Below are 18,359 nucleotides of genomic sequence, written 5' to 3' on the forward strand. Positions count from 1 at the left end.
TTTTGTATCAAAATATTCATATCACAGTAATCTTACATTACATTTCCAGAATAATTTCTTTTTTGTTTTCTCAAATCCAGATCCTCAGAAATCCAAAAAAAGAAACTTTTACCCTTATTAACTCAAATCACAGACATTTCTTAAAAAGGTTGTTACACAGATTTTTAATCATGCAGCATTCTATACCCTATGAATTCTCTATTCACTTCATTAGTTGAAACTACAAATTTCGAAAAATAAATAGGGGCAAACCAATAAAATATGTTGCAAGGTTTCCACAACACCAACGATTTTACAAAATCTGCACCATGGATCTCCTTCTAAGGTGCGATTTCTAATACATTTTATTTGATTAGTAGGTAAAACATTAAAGCAAAAGCGCATGAAATCATTACGCAGCCGCTTACATGGGTATTTGATCAAATAGCCTTCCATGACAGCTTGCCATTTCCAAGTAGAACAGGCACATTTATAAAATGTTGCCTTTCGTTCTTTGCCAATCAAAACCCATTAAACTGATCTTCACTTTACCCGGCTTGTTGCATAATGAAATCATAGATAGACCTAGCTCTTTCAAACAAGTCTCGCTTTCACATTTTAACGCACACATGAAGGGATTCAATGATTCTTGGTAAGCACATGTATACAAAGTTTCATCCATTGAAGTTTTACATTTTTTCCAGAGGCATAGTCTCTTCCAAGTTGCATAGGAAGAAAGTGAATGCAAACCGAGTTCATATCTTATCAGGACCAGTGGTATATATTTGGGCAAAAACCATAGCACAGTTCTCCAGATTTTTCCTTCAATAGTGGTCAGATGTGCATGTAGTTCATCAGAAAATAATTCAATTCCATAAGTTAAACGTGGTATAACTTGTTTGTTATAGTATTCCCTCAACGGAACCATAGTACATTTTCCAAATTTGTTGTCAATAGCCCTCAGCTGTCTAATGGCTATTTCAGATTTCAGAGTCAACTGGCTTTTTAATCAAACTAGTGGAATCCTGACTAGAGAAATAAAATCCCAGGTACTTAAATGAGGGTTGTGCCTTAATCCTCTTTCCTTCACATGTCCAAGCAAAAGCACTCTCTTTTTTATTATTTTTACCAAACCGGACAACCGTTTTTGCGGGATTTATTTTAAGTTTGAGATTCTCTATAAATATTTCGAAGGCTCCAAGTAGCCTTTGTAGTCCAATTTTGGTTTTGTCCAAAACAAGAAAATCATCAGCGCAAGCCATCAAGGCTATGCACACATTATTCAATTTGGGACATACCATACCTTTACTGAAAAGGGCGTTTTGAGCACCACATACATAAAGGTTGAAAACCGTAGGGGCCAGCATACAACCCTGTCTTAGTCCGTTCACAATATTGATTACCTTGGAGAGTAAACCCTCTGTCGTTAAGCGAACCTTCAAACTAGTGTCAGTGTACAGAGCAATAATAATCTGGAGTAAATGAACTGGAATACCAAGTTCTTGTAACTTTAGCCACAGAAGTTGCCTATCTACAAGATCGCAGGCAGAGCTAAGGTCCATCGAGGCCACAAATAGAGGTCTCTCCACTTGCTTCCTGGATTTGGCTATTAAGGTTTTCAACACAAGACCCCCACAGTCTGTTCCAATATTTTTTTTGAAACCTATTTGTTTTAAATCAAGAATGGATTTGGCTGTAAACCATTCTTGCAGTTCCCTTAAGACCAAAGAGCATAATATTTTTGACTCGGTCAGCAATTGCTATCGGCCTATAACTAGTGGGACACATACGTGAACCTTTCTTGAAAACCGGTATGACTATGGAAACTTTCCAAGAAAGTGGAATAACCTTGGTCTCTAAGATCCTGGCATACATTGTGGACAGAATATTTCCCCATATTACAGGGTCCATTTTTAACAATTTATTAGACAAATTATTCGGTCTGGTAGCTCCTGAGTTTTTAGATTTCTTGATAAGATCTATAATATCATAAATTGAAGCCTTCAAAGACCAAGACTGACTTTCAGCAATTATTAATTTACATGTCATCTCGTTGACAGTATATAATTTGGAAAAATGGCCCTGCCATACATCCTCATTAATAACATTCACAGCCATATCCTGTTGAGGTGTTTGTTTCATTTATCAAGTGCCAAAAATTAGTACAGCCATGTCCACGTAAAGCTTTCAACATTAACTCACCATCCTGCTGCATTCGGGAGGCTCTATATTGAATGTGCCAATTTTATAAGATTGTTTAATTTTGTTTTTCTCTTATTGTATTCAGAAGGTAGTAAACTTTTTTTTTTAATTGTCTGAGTTCTCTTCTATGTAAAATTTTACGTGCATGGACCACTATATCCTTGTGGTGTCTATTTTTGGTCTTCACTTTCTTACCCATCTCAGGCAGAGTAACCAAGTTGTCAATGGTATTTTTCATGTAGTTAGAGAAATTTAAAGATGAGTAGCAATCATCACGATGGAGCTCAGACATGGATAGATAATCATTTATCATTGTCGATGTAAACTTCACATTCTTTTTGTGGCACCATTTAACTGTGTTCCCCTGCTGAGTTAACATCACCCCGTGAGTATACTTTTCATTAACAGGAGTTTGAAAATCAAAGGCCATTTTAAAGGTGAGACAACAATGATCACGTGTGCTAGAGTCCAGAACCTCAAAATCACTTACAATCGTAAAATACCAGAAGAAACAAAAATATAATCTATAGTTGATTCAAGACCTCTGGCTTTCCAAGTGTGATGGCCCCCTCTGAGAAGATCTAACCCCAAGGATTCTGCAAAGTGCATCCACAGCCTTCCACGTAAAATGCGGTTACCTCCCACCCATGAATGCTGTTCTGCATTTGCCAACATTTCATCACCCAATAGCTGTTCACAAAGACAGTTGGCATTCATATCACCAGCCATAACAATTTGACCACCCTGGTTTGACTCTCGCCAGGAGTCAATTATTACACCCAATTTAGTCAGTTCCCTTCCAAGTTGCTGGTCAGTCAGTTTGCTAGGGTTCCAATAGATGTTAATAAAGAGGACAGAAAGACAATCTTCTTTTGTTCCTAATTTAAATGCAGCCACAAGAAAGTGGTGTTCCAGACACCACTCCCCCATTTTGGAGAGAAGATTTGTTTGTTTGATGGCTATACGTAAACCACCCTTTGGGCGATCCTTATTGGAACCATGTGCACAAATGGTAACCACAGTAAACCCTTCCCAGCACAGCTGCTCCCTTGACCAAGTCTCCTGAAGAACAAAGTCAAATTGCAATAAATATCTCATAACTTTTTCATCATCCAAAAGATTCAAGCAACCCCGTGAGTTCCAGCTCACCAGTTTAAGGGTCAAACAGGTGCTAGAGGGGTTTACCAAGTTTTCTGAGTGAATAGATTCCCTCAGAGTCAAGGCCAACCACCTCCATTCCTGCTTGTTCAAATCCGATTCATCATCAGAAGACGTATTAGCTTGGTTTGATTCCGATTGCTCTGCCTCATGCAGCCTAGGCTTCTGTTGTAGTGGCACTTGAGTTTTGTGTTCATAGATATCAAAACCTAGTTTTTAAAGTAATTCAGCTTCTTTTAACAACAGAGACCTTACCAAAGGAGAAGGAATAACAAGTCTTACATAGTCGTATCTAAGTCTGTGAATAAAATCAACCAAAGTGATATCCGCAGAAGTGATCAAACTAAGCTCAGGTATAGTAGCTAGTAAGGATAAAATATATGATCTGTTTAATGAGATATGACCTTGATCTTTAAATAGTACTTTCAAAATCAGACCCGGGATTTCAGAAAACACAGGTTGTCTTAAATCGGTGTCCATGTTATCGGAAAAGGAATCCACAATATCAGATTCGTGTTCATTAAATTTGACTTCGTGGTCAGCTCTTCCGGGCCCACTAGGTGCATTCCCCTGGGTTGAAACGGGGACCTCTCCTTTTGGCAGTCTAGATTGGTTAATTCCTAAGGTACAATTATTAATAGAGGCCTGATTCTCACCCAACACCTTCAAAATAATACGCCTTAAATCATTCTCTTTTGCCTCTTCATTAGTACCCGGAGCACCAACAATTGTCTCATGATTGGCATTGGAAAAAAGAAACTCACGTTCCCCATTCACATCGTTATTAACATTAGAGTGAGTGTCTATTCTCCCAACACCATTGTTGCTACTCCAATCCACACTGCCCAAACCAGTATTAACTGAAATTTCAGATTGTTTCACACAAGTGGTTGCCTTTCATAGATCGATTCTGTAGTGTGACCTACACAGTTGACTAATATGGGATGCGGCATTTGTAGTATGCATTGCGGCATTTGGGATGGGGGCACTGTTAGTAGTACAACCTTCGTGGTGTTTAATAACCCAGACATCTTTTGAGTTTTGATTTTCTTTACTAAGGTCCAGAGAATGAGGTCCTTTAAAAATGTGATACATGATATCTGATTTTCGTTTTAAGGCTTCACTCAAAGTATTCTCCCCTTCTATGAAAGCGGCCCTTTGAGCACATTCCACATCAGTTGTTTGTCCAGTCATGATAGCCGTTGTCAAAACATTAGCCCCCGAGTTTGTCTGAATCAAAGTAGGGTCCAAAAGCATAGCACCCTCTTCACAGGCTAATTGTTGTATATCCACTTTTCTCATACATTTTTGCGACATTTTGTTTCTAGCCGCATGTTGTTTTTTTTTCTTATTTTGTTTGGCCAATTTCTTACTCTGTCGTTTAGAAATGTTCACCTCAAAGACGTTGTTAAGAGTCTTCAAGGAGCCATTTTTTTCATTAACAATGTCAGTGGCCTCTGCCTGTGTCTCAATAATTAAGCTTTCTGAGAGTAAACCACCCCCAACTGCTTGTGTAGATGGAATAATGATTATCTCTTCAAGTGCAGCAGATTTATCCAGGACAGTTTTTACATTATCCCTTAGTAGCCCTTGGACATGGGCCACAATAATGGGGGTTTCTTTATTCAATGCCTCAGCAAAAGACTCAGTTATACAATGAGGCATTTTCAGAAACCCTGCAGTTAAATTAGTCAGAGCTGCTGTCTGTTTTCTCATTTCCGATAGAAGCAGTCTGTTAAATATGCTTAGAGTTGCAATAAAATCAGATCCTACTCCCCTCGGCTGATTTTTAGGTATATCATCCGAAACTGACGCATGCCTTGCCTGCATAGAAGGGCTAAATGGGGTATCAGCAAAGTTATCACAGCAAAAACTGCTTTCTTTCATCACATTAAGTTCTTCCAAAACAACCTCTTCCACAACGTTATTCTCCCTCCCCGAAATAAATTCAGGTAGTTCTTCATCTGCAAAGAGGTTGCGAGGGATCTATTGCATCCTCTGTAGTTTTACAATTAGGAGAACAATCCAGCGCACATTGCAACAAGGCTTCTTCCTCATCACTAATAACTGGAAGGGAAAGAGCAGCAGCCCTTGCCAAACTCGCACGACGTGTGCTAACAGCATTGAAAAAATCAGCTCTAATATCTTTCATTACAAAGGCAGCTTTCTTTTTACCCCATCTTCGATCACAAAAGGCAGATTGAAATACACTATATTGCCCACCTAAGCAAAGTGAGCCAGAGAGAAGTAATGGATCAATTACATCTGTCAAAGTAGCACATAAATGAAACAAAACAAACTAAGTCACAACTTAATCTTACCAGCCAAATGTCCAACACTGAATCTTTTTCCACCACAGTAAATCACCAATCATGTACTACTAGGGGTAGAAAGTAACAAAAAAACATTAACCTGACACCTCGCACCACGCACTGCTCACAGTGAACAGTAAACAGTGCTTACGGGTGCTTCGTGGTGCGCAGCACCATGGGTATTAGAGAAGAGGAAAAATATATATATCAGAGCAGGCAGGGGGCGGAGCCAATGACGCTCGCTGTAAATCAAGGAAAAGAAAGCAAGGTAAGATACTTTAATTACCTAGTACTTCTTACAGTACTACAATAGTACAGACTAAGAGTCTGTACATAAGGGTCCATAAGTCTGTATTTTTAGACAAATCCAATGGGCAATGGAGTTTAGATAAAATCCCAAAATCACCTTCAGGGCAAGGCAGTGTTGCAGCCAAAGACGTCCTCTTGGCGGCACGGCAGCAGCGACATGCGAAAAGGTCCTCACACTCCTCCCAGCCGGTCCTACCAGTAAACAGTGCTTACTGGTGCTTCGTGGTGCGCCTTGTATATTTCTAAAAACACTGTATTGCAATAACATTCTTGAATCTGGTGGACTAATAGTCTCCCTTGTGTCAACCACTTAAAAACAGTGAACCGTGACGATGTCACAGAAAGAGCATGCTGAACACCATTATTATAATGGTGCATGCAGGGAGACAAGCAGTAGTGAGCCTGCATGCTGCTTAGGATGAGTGAAAACCAAAATGGCAGACAGGGACTTTTCTCCCTTCCTTACTTACCTACCTACCTACCCTGGTGACATCACACCCAAATGTTCCAACACACCATAGACTTAAGAGCCTATGGAGAGCCAGCAAATTAAACCAGTTTTCAAAGGCCTCATGAATAAAAATGAGAGGGTTTTTCAAGACTATGAAAAGCCAAGCAGACACTACCACTCCTGAATCTTTCTGGCAACCTGAAAACAAACTGCAGAGTGAAAAGGAGACTGACGAGTTTCATACTTCAAAATAGCTGGGTTTGTTTTGGCGCACCTGACCCGGAGGTATCTGGGCACCTTTCACACAAAAGGTTATAAGCATACTTACAGCTTAGTTACAGTAGATCCAAAAATGCAATAGATACCGTGAAATATACAGAAAAGTTGGACAATACACAACGGTACAGGAGCAGAATAGAAAAGGTAAGTAGGGAAGAGGTTACATTGGGAAGTCAGAGAAGTCGGGTATTCTTGTATGAGCAGGATTGGGCTACCCATTTAAGTCATTCGTAACCAGCCACTTAATCGTATTATGCCTGAACATGAAGAAAGGTTGGTTGGCGCTCAGTGAGGGAGGTAAGGTGTTCCATGCTTGTGCTGCCAAAACAGGGAAGCTACTTCCCCTGCTTTTTTAGCCGGAATCTGGGCACAACCAGACATGCTGAGTTGGCTGTCCTAGTAGGGCGTGAAGTGGATTTTGTTTTTATTCTCTCAGAAAGGCAGATGGGGGCTGCATGGTTAAGGCATTTATGCTTTCGTGATGACGTTTTAAGCAGAATTTTATCCTTAGTGGACATCCATTTGTTCGGTGTTCTGAGGTGCAAAATTTGGATTTTGTTGGTGATGTATTTGCTTGCCCCCAAATACAGACATTACAATAATCCAACTAGGATAGGGTAATTGCTCTAGCTAGGATTGTACAACTTTCTTGGGACAGGAATGGTTTGCAGGCCCTGATCAGCTTGCAGGTGTGAGCTGCAGAGGAAGCCATAGAATTCACTTGTTTGTTGAAAGTGAAGGCAGAGTTGAGGTAAAAACCTAAGGTTTTTACTTCTCTTGCTACTTGAATGGTATTACCATCGATATTGAAGGAGGAATAATCCGAACTCACTTTGTTGAGGTTGGTTGTTGTGCCGAGTATTAAGAGCTCAGTCTCATCGTTGTTCAGGCATAGGCCGTGTGTGGCCATCCAGGGCTGGATAAACAGATATATTTTATTCACCAAAGCCAGGTCCTGGTCATACTCTCCTGCAGAGGTTGTGAAAAGGATGTAAGAATACCTTGAGACCGCAGATTCTCACACCACTGTCCCTGAGTTTGTGAAGACGCCATTGAGCTTCCTTGAGTCTCACACCTACTCTGCATCCTGAGAGGCCGGAAGAAACCATGGAGACTGCTGGAGTCTCACACGTACACTGCACCTTGAAATGGGAGAAGAGGCTCATGATAGCATAAGACTGATGCATCTAAAGGAGGAAACTGGTCTGATGCATCCCCGAGACTGAAAAGAGGCTGACAATACACAAACAGGAAAAACTGAGTAAGACCTCCTTACACATTCAATAACTTCATAATAATTACTTCAAGCAGGGCTCCAAATTTCCACTTGACACTGGCAAATGATAAAAAACAGTAACACATTGCGTGCATGTGGTGATACAGGGGGTGAGTGACTATTCCTGGCTGGTAGTTTGCAGCTTGATTTCTTTACCACCCAGTTTTAAACTTACATATTCATTTCTTTTATTTTCTGCAAAAACGCAATACAATGTGACAAATGTAATATAGTAGACATGATAAACCTATGGTCACATCCTTAAAAACAGCAGCATAAATTTGAATATTTATAATCTCAAAAATCTTTGCTATAGAGTAAAGAAAACTGCACCTCAAAATAAGATCAGCATGGCACCAAAGAGCTCAGTCATAACAAACCTTTCCTTAAAGTGTGAATATACTACGGTGCATTGGATTCAGTAAGGAGTAAGTGCCATCAGTGGCCAGGAATATCCAAAGTCTCATCAGTTAAGCTCCTCAGAAACGGAACTCACCTTTGGTCCTGAAATCTTACCAAAGTCCTTTGTGCAACTTTGCTGTGGTAAAACGTGTTTCAGTAAAAAGTTCTAACAAACTGTTCATATCAATGATCTAGGGTGTACAGATTCTGGCAAATCAAAAGATGGGCTAACCAAATTTCACGGTCACTTTAATAAACATCCGCAAAGCGGTGACTCCAAAACAATCAAAACCAAATCATATCTCACTTTCGGAGGGTGCAATTGCATGGGGTATTATACAAAAACTGTTCCAATATAAGTATTCTTGGACAATCTGCAAAGGTGTTTATCAAAATTGCATCACACCTTGAACAGTCATAATCTTCTGGTGTATTCCACCCATTTAGAGTTCCTGATGTATAGTACCACCAGAACACTGTCTTGAATTGAAACAACGACTAGTTGATTAAACAAGGTATCCTTTCAGGCGTGCATAGACTTAATTAACAGGGACACTGTATACACCACACCAATATGGTCTAGGGAGGATAGCTCATGGGCAACGCGCTAGCCTTGGTAGCAAGATGACGCGGTGCAACACAGGTTCGATCCCCGGGTCCACGCTTAGAAACCTCAGGGTATAAATAACCAATTACAATATATGTACGTGGCTACTACTTCACGGGTAGGATATCCCCTTTCTAAACTGTTACCCTGATAAACCTGGTAAAATGATGAATCAATAGTCCTTCCGAAAAAAGGGGAGGTAAAAAAATGTGCATCTCTATATCCAACAATGGCAGGGGATTTGGAAACAAAATGCTTAACTTTTAAAAAAACGTAGTGCTCCTGTGATACAACTCGAGATAGACCCCACTTTAAAAGGTCGACTCAGGCAGCACAGCTTAAGCTCATCCAATCGCCTTATGTCATTGACTATTTTAGGTAGAAACGTGTTCACCAAAGTGACACGTGATTCGCGCAGCTTGAGCCTCCCCATATTTTGAGGCATATGTGCCTAAGTAACCTCAAGCATTGCAGACAGATTTTTATATAATTTGGGATTCCCAATTTTGAACTCTCCACATCGTCTGTGTATATCCATTGCCTGAGGGTATTGTCCATCCAAATGGGGTATCTCAGGGCAGCCAAAGTTTAGCACTGTGGATCCTGGCACAAACACGTGCATCTGTGACTGGGATTCTTCTCAATGAAAACACAAGGAATGCTAGAATAGATGCACAGCCTATTAGCAGGCTTCAAAATTAGCATTTGCCCCAAGCAAGTATAGATAAGTGTGTGCTATGAGCATGTGGAAAAGTGGAACTCATGCAAGGGGCGAGTGAGAGTGTGACTTATAGCTTGCAACTTCAAATGTTCTTCCTTTGCCACTGCTATTTGGGGTTAAGATGCAACATCAAAGTCTGAAACAAATACAAGAGCTTAGGAAGCAATAATTTATGCAAGATGTATTCTACTAACTACCAAAATCGAAACAGGTCCCCATCTCATCATTAGTTACTGCACATCTTTCACCAGAGTCTTTCTACAGGGTCACTCCCATGTATTCAACAGGCCGATAGAAAGTACATTTTATCAGGAGTGTTCAATTAAGTTATTAACTTTGGATCCTGATACTTTGCTGTATTCTGATCACTACTAAAAGATCTTTGGGATAGCTTCCAACGATTCCAAGGTGTATACTACACTGTCATTTGTTTACAAAGCAAGTTTGTTTTTGTCGCCATTTCCTGTGGAAAAGTGTCTAATGTAACCCACTCAAACAATTCAGGAGTTGAGAAACCATCCCCAAAGCCAGGAAGGCAATGTTGTGGCGACACTCCGACATTACAGAAGAGCAAAAAGCACAAGTGGACCAATGCAGTCATTTTATTAGGAGCATCTATGCATAAACTTTACTGTACTTTATTTGACTGGATACTGAATCATGCATCCTGTGCACAGCTGTAGTTTATGGTTGACTTTGTGTTAGATTGCCAGATGTGTGTGGTCTAAGAGGGGATTGTGATTTATGCCTCAAATGGGAGTTTGCAGATTATTATGAGGACCTCTATAATCTGGGAAAGAGCTCCCCGACTCCATGTGGTCAATAAACTATTCCCCAGTCATTCCTCTTAATACCTAGAAAACACTCCTGTAACATTCAGACTCTCTGGACGGATGGGACATGACACTGCTCATAATTTTGCTGTAAAGTATCAAACGCTCTTATAGAAATGGCCTTCTTGATACAATTTCTTTATGACCGGTGTCAATAGTAGCCTTTTTCATAGAAACAGTTATTGATATAAACTAGAGGTAGAAGAGCCTTTCTCCAGTGACTTTCAATGTGCCCTCTAAGTTTATTTCATCTTGCTACCTATTTTTCTCTCTGCATTTCTGGTATGATATGCCCATTTGCAGTAGGTGGTGCCCAGACCGATCAAGAAGATTTGCATAGCACCAGCAGCTTACAGTCACATATCAATGCCTTAATTTACTTACAACCGGAAAGCCAATCCAAGCTAATTCAAAAGGGGGCATGGTCTGAAAACACAATATCATGGTAGTCACACATTTATTTTTATGCATTTATTACATTTGTTACACGCCCAAACCCTGGGGTATCACGGCGTAGTTAGACATCTATGGCATTGATTTGGAATATTCAAGTACATACATGTGGATGGACAGTGTTACAAAAAAAGACATTGTTGCATAGACTTAACATACATAGGATGAAACAGTACAGGAGTCATAATTATTAACATATTCTGGAGTGAGCCTCTGTTAGGTGGGCGTCTTTCTAGAACTAAGGAGGCTGACTGAAGTTGGTCATTGTGTTAGTTTGCTAAAATTGGTTAAATAACCAAGTTTTTAGTAGTTTTTTGAAGCAGTGGAAGGAGTCCTCATTTTTAATGTTTAATGGGAGTGAGTTCCAGTGTTTGGGGGCCATAACTTGGAAGCTGCTAGCCCTTTGCTCTAGTACTTTTGTAGCGTGGAACCACAAGGAGCGAGTTATTGTTGGTTTGAAGCGTTCTGATGGATTATTTTTTGTTTATGGCATTATTCATGTAGATAGGGGCTTTTTTGGCGAGGCATTTGTGGGTGACAATGTTTTAAAGAGGATTCTGGCCTTAATGGGTAGCCAGTGGGTCCCCCTCCTAACGGAGTTATGGTCGGACTTTTTTATTCCTAGGGCTGAACGTAATGCTTTGTTTTGCATTAATTGTAGTTTACTTAGGTTGGTGTCAGACGTCCCTAGTCAGAGAGCATTGCAATAGTCCAACTTCAATAGAATTAGGGCCCTGGCCAAAGTAATGGAGTTAGTGGGTGTGAAGAACTGGCAGCTTAAAGCAATAATTTAGATGTATATGATGTGGATAACGAGAGTGCAATTATGTGTTTGGCCATGGTAAGATTGGTATCTAGGTACACTCCTAGAGTTTTTATTTGTTTAAGTACTGGAATAAACGTGATGTTCATTGAGGAGTAGTCTGAGTGGAGGGCGCCAATTTTGGTTTGGGAGCCCACAATGAGAATCTCGGTCTTCTCATCGTTGAGGCAAAGGCTGTTCAAGGCCATCCAGTTTTAGATTATAGCATACATTTTGTTGATGGCCAATGTGTCCTGGTCATAGTTCCCTGAGATTGGTATGAGGATCTGGGTGTCATCTGCGAAGTTGGTGAAGATGACACCCATGTAGTCCAATGCCGAGAAGAGAAGCTCGTATATGCATTATATAGAGTCGGTGAGAGGCAAGACTCTGGGGGGACCCCGATGGGCACTGGTATAGGGTCAGCAGCTTTTTTACCGATGGAGACTCTGGACGTGTGTTCGGCTAGAAAGGATTTCACCCAAAAGGTGGCACTTTTAGAAAAACTAAAATCATTAGCTAGGGTAGAACATAGTTTATCATGGTCCACAAGGTCGAATGCTGCAGAAAGGTCCAACAGCAGTAGTCTGCAGAGTTTCCCTGAGTCCCTGATGGTGTCCATCTGGAGTTTCAAGTCAAGGAGTGCCGTTTCCGTACTATGGTTGGGCCTAAATCCAGATCGTCGGGCTCCAAGGAGCTGGTTTTGTCCAAGATGGGCTTGGATTTGTGAATATGCAATTTTATCTATGATCTTAAGCAAGAACGGGACCGTGGTTATTGGTCGGTAGTTCGCGGAACAGTCGGGTCAAGGGCTGGTTTTTTCAGAAGTGGGGTGACCCAAGCTTCTATATTACTGGCCGGGACCATGTTTGTGTTAAAGGAAGCATTTACAAAATCGGTAATGATAGGGGTGAGAGTGGAAGCACATAGTTTAAGTGGGCTGGAAAGTTATCCCCTTTGCAGTTGGGTTTTAGTTTGGAAATAGTATTAATCACTAGCTCTTGGGTCACTGGGGTGAAGCGGAATAGTAGGTTAGCATTATCAGTGGATTGTGAGAGAGTGGTATTGGGGACATTTTTTTCAGCTAATATTTTTCTTTTAGTGTCCATTTTCTTTTGTAACAAAGCGATTTTGGAGGCCAACGCATCTTGAATGATGGTGCACCATTCTTTGCTGGAGTTAGCTGGGGTAGGGTTTTCCAATTCTTTGAGAATGGAGAAGAACAAGTTACTTTCTTACCTGGTAACGTTCTTTCGATGGGATGGTCCGACGACGTATTCCATATCTATGACATGTAATCACCACAGCTGTGCTGCTTCGGAAACTTTTTCGGCGTCTGCGTCCTGCGTCGATGACGTCGATGCGCCGTCGTCGAGGACCTCGTCCGACGTCATCCGATGTGATAAGTAGGACGCACGACGCCCGTAGCCTCAGTTGTAGTTTTTTCCCCCAGAACGTGTGACAGAAGTCAACTGCCAGTCAGACACAAAGCCTTGTGGAACGTAAGCTGCAATCGCAAAAGAAATTCTGCAGCGGGGAAGGCAGGGCAGGAGCGATATGGAATACGTCGTCGGACCATCCCATCGAAAGAACGTTACCAGGTAAGAAAGTAACTTGTTCTTCGAGGGGATTGGGTCCTCCGACGTATTCCATATCTATGACAGACTCCCAAAGCAGTACCAAAAGCAAGGAGGAGGGAAAGAATTTATAACCAAAATTCAGAATAGCCAATCAAATAGCAGAGCAAAGGACCGCCTTGCCGAAGGCCAGATCCTGTGCTCGGATGGAATCGAGGGAATAGTGACGTACAAATGTATGTACTGAAGCCCAGGTGGCTGCATCACAGATGTTGCGAATAGGAACACCCCTCTGCAGGGCAGTAGACGCAGCCATACCCCTGGTAGAATGGGCCCGCAAGCCAGCCGGTGGGTCCTTACCCGCCAAGCGGTAGCACTCCGAGATGGCCAAAACAATCCAGCGAGACAAAGTCTGTTTCGTCACAGCTTGACCCAAACGCTTCCCAGCGTAACCAATAAAGAGTTGATCATCCACTCTGACCCGGGACATGCGTGAAACAAAAGCTCAAAGCTCTCCTAGGATCAAGCCTATGGAGCCTCTCCTCTTCCTTACCAGGATGCGGAGGAGGATAGAATGCCGGAAGAACAACCTTCTGGGCCAAATGAAATTCCGTCACTACCTTCGGAAGAAAAGAAGGACGAACTCTAAGGACAACCCTGTCCTTGTGAAATACAGTGAAGGGAGGCATAACTGAAAGTGCCTGTAACTCACTCACTCTGCGAGCTGAAGTAACCGCAACTAAAAACACAGTTTTCAGAGTTAACAGCCTCAAAGAGCAAGAATGTAAAGGCTCAAACGGAGCACCCATAAGAAACTTAAGAACAAGGTTTAAATCCCAACCGGGCACCAGGAAAGGTGACGGAGGGAACACATTAGTGAGCCCTTTCAGGAACTGTGAAATCAAAGGGATTTTAAAGTAAGAACATTCTTCAGACGAGCGCTTAAAGATGGACAGCGCCGCCAGGTAACCCTTAACGGTACCCACTTGCAAGCCCCTGTGGGCCAAAGAAAGTAAAAAGGACAGAACCATGGGGATGTCACATGCAAAAGGATCCACATTCTGAACTCTGCACCAGTCGCAGAACTTACGCCAACGGCAACGGTACAGAGACTTTGTTGCTGGCCTTCGGGCCGAAAGCAACACCTCCATCACGTCCTCAGGGAGGTCCCAATCCTTATACCTCAACCTTTCAGAAGCCAAGCGTGAAGGTTGAGGGATCTGACCTCTGGATGGAGAACCTGACCCCCCTCCCGTGAGAGCAGATCGTCTCGGTAGGGAAGACGACGTGGAGGGCAGATGGATAAGTCGAGAAGGTCCGGGTACCACGTCCTCCAAGCCCACGCCGGGGCAATGAGGATCATCCGGGAACCGAACTTCCGTAACCTCCGCAGCACTTGCGGGATGACGGGGACTGGAGGAAACGCGTACAGCAGCGGGAATGACCACTCCACCACGAACGCGTCTCCTAAGGCTCCTTTTGGTGGAAATTCCCGCGAGCAAAACCTTTCGCACTTCCGGTTGACACCGGAGGCGAAGAGATCCACTCGAGGGGTTCCCCAAAGGGCGAAGATCTCCAGGAGAATCTCTTGAGCAAACTCCCACTCGTGAGAGATCGCGCTCTGCCTGCTCAGAGCGTCCGCCGTCACGTTTTCGGCTCCGGCCAGATGAACTGCCGAGATCGAAACTTCCTGCTGGATGGCCCAGAACTCGAGCTGCATCGCCTCCCTGCACAGAGGAAATGACCCTGCCCCCCCCCTTTTTGTTGAGGTAGTGCATGGCCACTGTGTTGTCCGTCAGGATCAGGACATTCTTCCCTCGCACAGACGGCAGAAAAGCCTTCAGGGCTAGCCTGACGGCCCTCAGCTCCAACAGATTGATATGGAGGCTGGCATGAGCTCCCCATCCCGTGAGGGATGCATCCGTCACGATCGTCACATCCGGCCAGGGAAGCCAAAACGGAGCCCCCTTCATCAAGTTGCCTTCGACGGCCCACCACAGAAGGTCCCGGGCGACCGAGGACGGCACCTGAATCGAGTCCGACATCCTGCCGGAGGACTGCGACCATTGCGTCTTGAGTGCCCACTGCAAAGATCTCATCCGCAGGCGAGCCTCTGGCACCAGAAGAATGCAGGATGCCATGAGGCCGAGCAACCTCAAGAACTCGAACGCTGGGAGCGTCTGGGCATGCTGAAACTTGTGCACCATCTGCTGAATGTAAAGAGCCCTCACCTGGGGAGGAAAACACTGCCCCAGGGAAGTGTCGAGCACTGCTCCGATGTACTGGAGCCGCTGTGTTGGCGTCAAATGGGACTTCTTGTAACGCTCACCTGGTTCTCGCAGAGGCGCCGGTCTTGACTGGGCAACTACCGTATCTTCAAAGGTGATGTGCAGCACCCGGTTGGCTCTTTGGGCTGGACCTCTGTGCCCTGTATGCCTGACGTGCAGAGTAAGATGTCTGCAGATAGAAAATACGGGGTTAATGAACTGGGGTTATTGGGGTGTCCCTATCTCTTTCCTCTTCTCCTCTCCTGTAGACCCCCACAGGTTAACGCTCTCACCTTAGGTAAGTGAATGCCGAGCTCTCCATCTGCCTCGGGGCAGGGTGCTGTAACCAGTTTCTTCACTGGATAGGTAGCGCAGGCCTCTTGACTCCAGAGGACTGCTGTCCGTCGTTTACTGCACGAACGGTAAGATTCGAGTAACTCAAATGTCTTTAAAGTCTTTAATAATGATGTCTCTTGTTTTGCAGGGTTCCGGCGATGGCGGATGACGGGCTGAAGTGAGTTGAAGATGGAGCCCGTGTGATGAATAGAAGCGCCTGGAAGCACGTAAGTAAGCGCTTGTTGCCAGCTTCACGATGCGCTCTAACTGTATTTTTATTTTGCAGGTACAAGTTCGGAGCGGCTGCAGGGTGCCGGGATACCCACTGGGTTAGATGTGGAAAGGAGTAATGGCACGTGAGTATTAAAGTTCCCCAATGTCTTTAAACGCACCTTGTTTTGTCTTTCAGATGCGGGATGCAGCGCTGACGGCCTCCGGAGCGTGCGAAGAGTTGGTAAGCTTTTGTCTTTCAGATGCCGGAATGCAGTGTGAAGACCTCCGGAGCGCACGAAGAGTAGGTAAGCCTTTGCCTTTCAGATGCCGGAATGCTAACCTGTTCTTTCTTGTCTTTATAGGTGTTGCTGAAGACTGGATTCAGGATGGTAAGCCTTTTTCCTTAGGCCCAGGATCGGATGCAGAAGACACGATGAGCGTTCTGCTGCAGAGGGTGCAGAATAACGCAAAGCAAGATTCATCCACCGGGTGTGGTTTAAATAGCCTCCTGTAGTGCTTAGGTGTCTCCTTCCACAGCCACGCCTAAGTAAGAAAAGAGTTCCTGGTAAGAAAAGAGTTCCTGCCTTCCAGAAGAGTTCCAGTGTTCTGAATCTAGGGAGTGGCTCCAGCCCCACCCAACAGGAAAAGTAGTTCCAAACAGAAGAGGATCAGAGGCTCAACTGGCAGGCAAGTAAGCAGCTTGGTCTGCTGCAGGTAAGTCCACCCAAGCATTATGAGCCCGGCGCTTCCAGCGCTGGGACTGGGCATATTTATGAGCCTGGTGCCACTGGCGCCAGGACTGGGTCCAAAAGGTCCCAATTGGGACTGGTTGGCACTCGGAACCTGGGTTATGGATCTGCTTCCAAGGGAGTTGGGAAAACCCTGACCTTATGGAAGCAGAGATCATGACACTTCTTTAAATTGAGGGAGAAGCCCAGCCTGTGAAGGGAGCGACAGGCGACCGATAGATGATCCAGGACTTGCTCGGGAGAGCTCCCCCTGATCAACCAATCGTCCAGGTAGGGGTAGACGTGAATCCCCCCTTGCCTGAGATGCGCTGCCACCACCACCATGAGCTTGGTGAAAACCCTCGGGGCGGAGGTCAATCCGAACGGCAGGACCCGAAACTGAAAGTGCGAGTCGCCAACCGCGAACCTCAGGTACTTCTTGTGCTTGGGATGGATCGGCACATGGAAGTAAGCATCCTTGAGGTCGAGTGACACCAACCAGTCCTGAAGCTGAAGGGCCTGGAGGACTTGAGATAGAGTAACCATCTTGAACTTGTCCTTCCTGAGGAGTTTGTTCAAACCGCGCAAGTCCATGATGGGTCTCAATCCCCCATCTTTCTTCGAAATCAAAAAATAAGGGGAATACCATCCCTTGTTCCTCTCCGCTACAGGCACCAGTTCTTTGGCGCCTTTCTCCAGCAGGGCTTGAATTTCCTGCGCAAGGAGCGGATCCGGACTCTGCAAAGAGAGGATCCCCGGTGGATTGTCGCGAGGCCTGTGCCGAAAAGGAAGACCGTAGCCGTGGGTTATGATCTCCAGAACCCACACATCTGAAGTAATGGCTTGCCACTCTACAAGATGCTGCGCCAACCTTCCCCCAACCGGCGAACAATGGGACATGGCCTCACGACAGAGTGGGAGCGGCTGCGGCGTTACCTGAGGGCAAAGAGGCAACTGCCCGAGCGGCCTTGGCACCACGGGTACCCTGTCGTCCACCTCTGGTACCCCTGCGTTGGCCTCTTTGACTGCCAGCTCCTCTCGCTTTACTGAAGGATGAGTAATAGCGAAAGGAACCACCCCTCCACTGCTGTCCCCTAGGACGAAAAGGCGGAGGTTGGCGAACTGCAGCGCCCAACGACTTCGCTGCAGCTTTTGAGGTCTGCAACCTCTCAAGGCTCTCGTCAGCCTTGCTGCCAAAAAGGTGTTCACCGTCAAAGGGCATGTTGAGGAGCCGGGACTGCACATCAGGCGCAAACCCCGACTTCCGCAACCACGCAAACCTGCGTATCACGGTGCTCGCCGCCATGGACCTACTGACGCATTCAGCTAAGTCCAAACCCGACTGAACGGACTCACACATGGCATCCTTACCATCCTGGACCAGAGCAAGGAAACCATCCCGTTCATCCCCTTCGGGAACATGTTCAGCCGCTAACGCAACACAGTTCCACAGA

The 18,359-nt window shown here is 44.4% G+C and overlaps 1 protein-coding gene across 6 annotated transcripts in view; it reads right to left on the reverse strand.

Annotated features, from left to right (window-relative positions):
* The window catches only part of REPS1 (RALBP1 associated Eps domain containing 1), a 2,155,944-nt gene that overhangs the window by 1,764,436 nt on the left and 373,149 nt on the right, over nt 1-18,359 (reverse strand). The window lies entirely within an intron of this gene.

Source organism: Ambystoma mexicanum, chromosome 4q (assembly GCF_040938575.1).
Source record: "Ambystoma mexicanum isolate Mex_15411 chromosome 4q, UKY_AmexF1_1, whole genome shotgun sequence".
NCBI lineage: Eukaryota > Metazoa > Chordata > Amphibia > Caudata > Ambystomatidae > Ambystoma > Ambystoma mexicanum.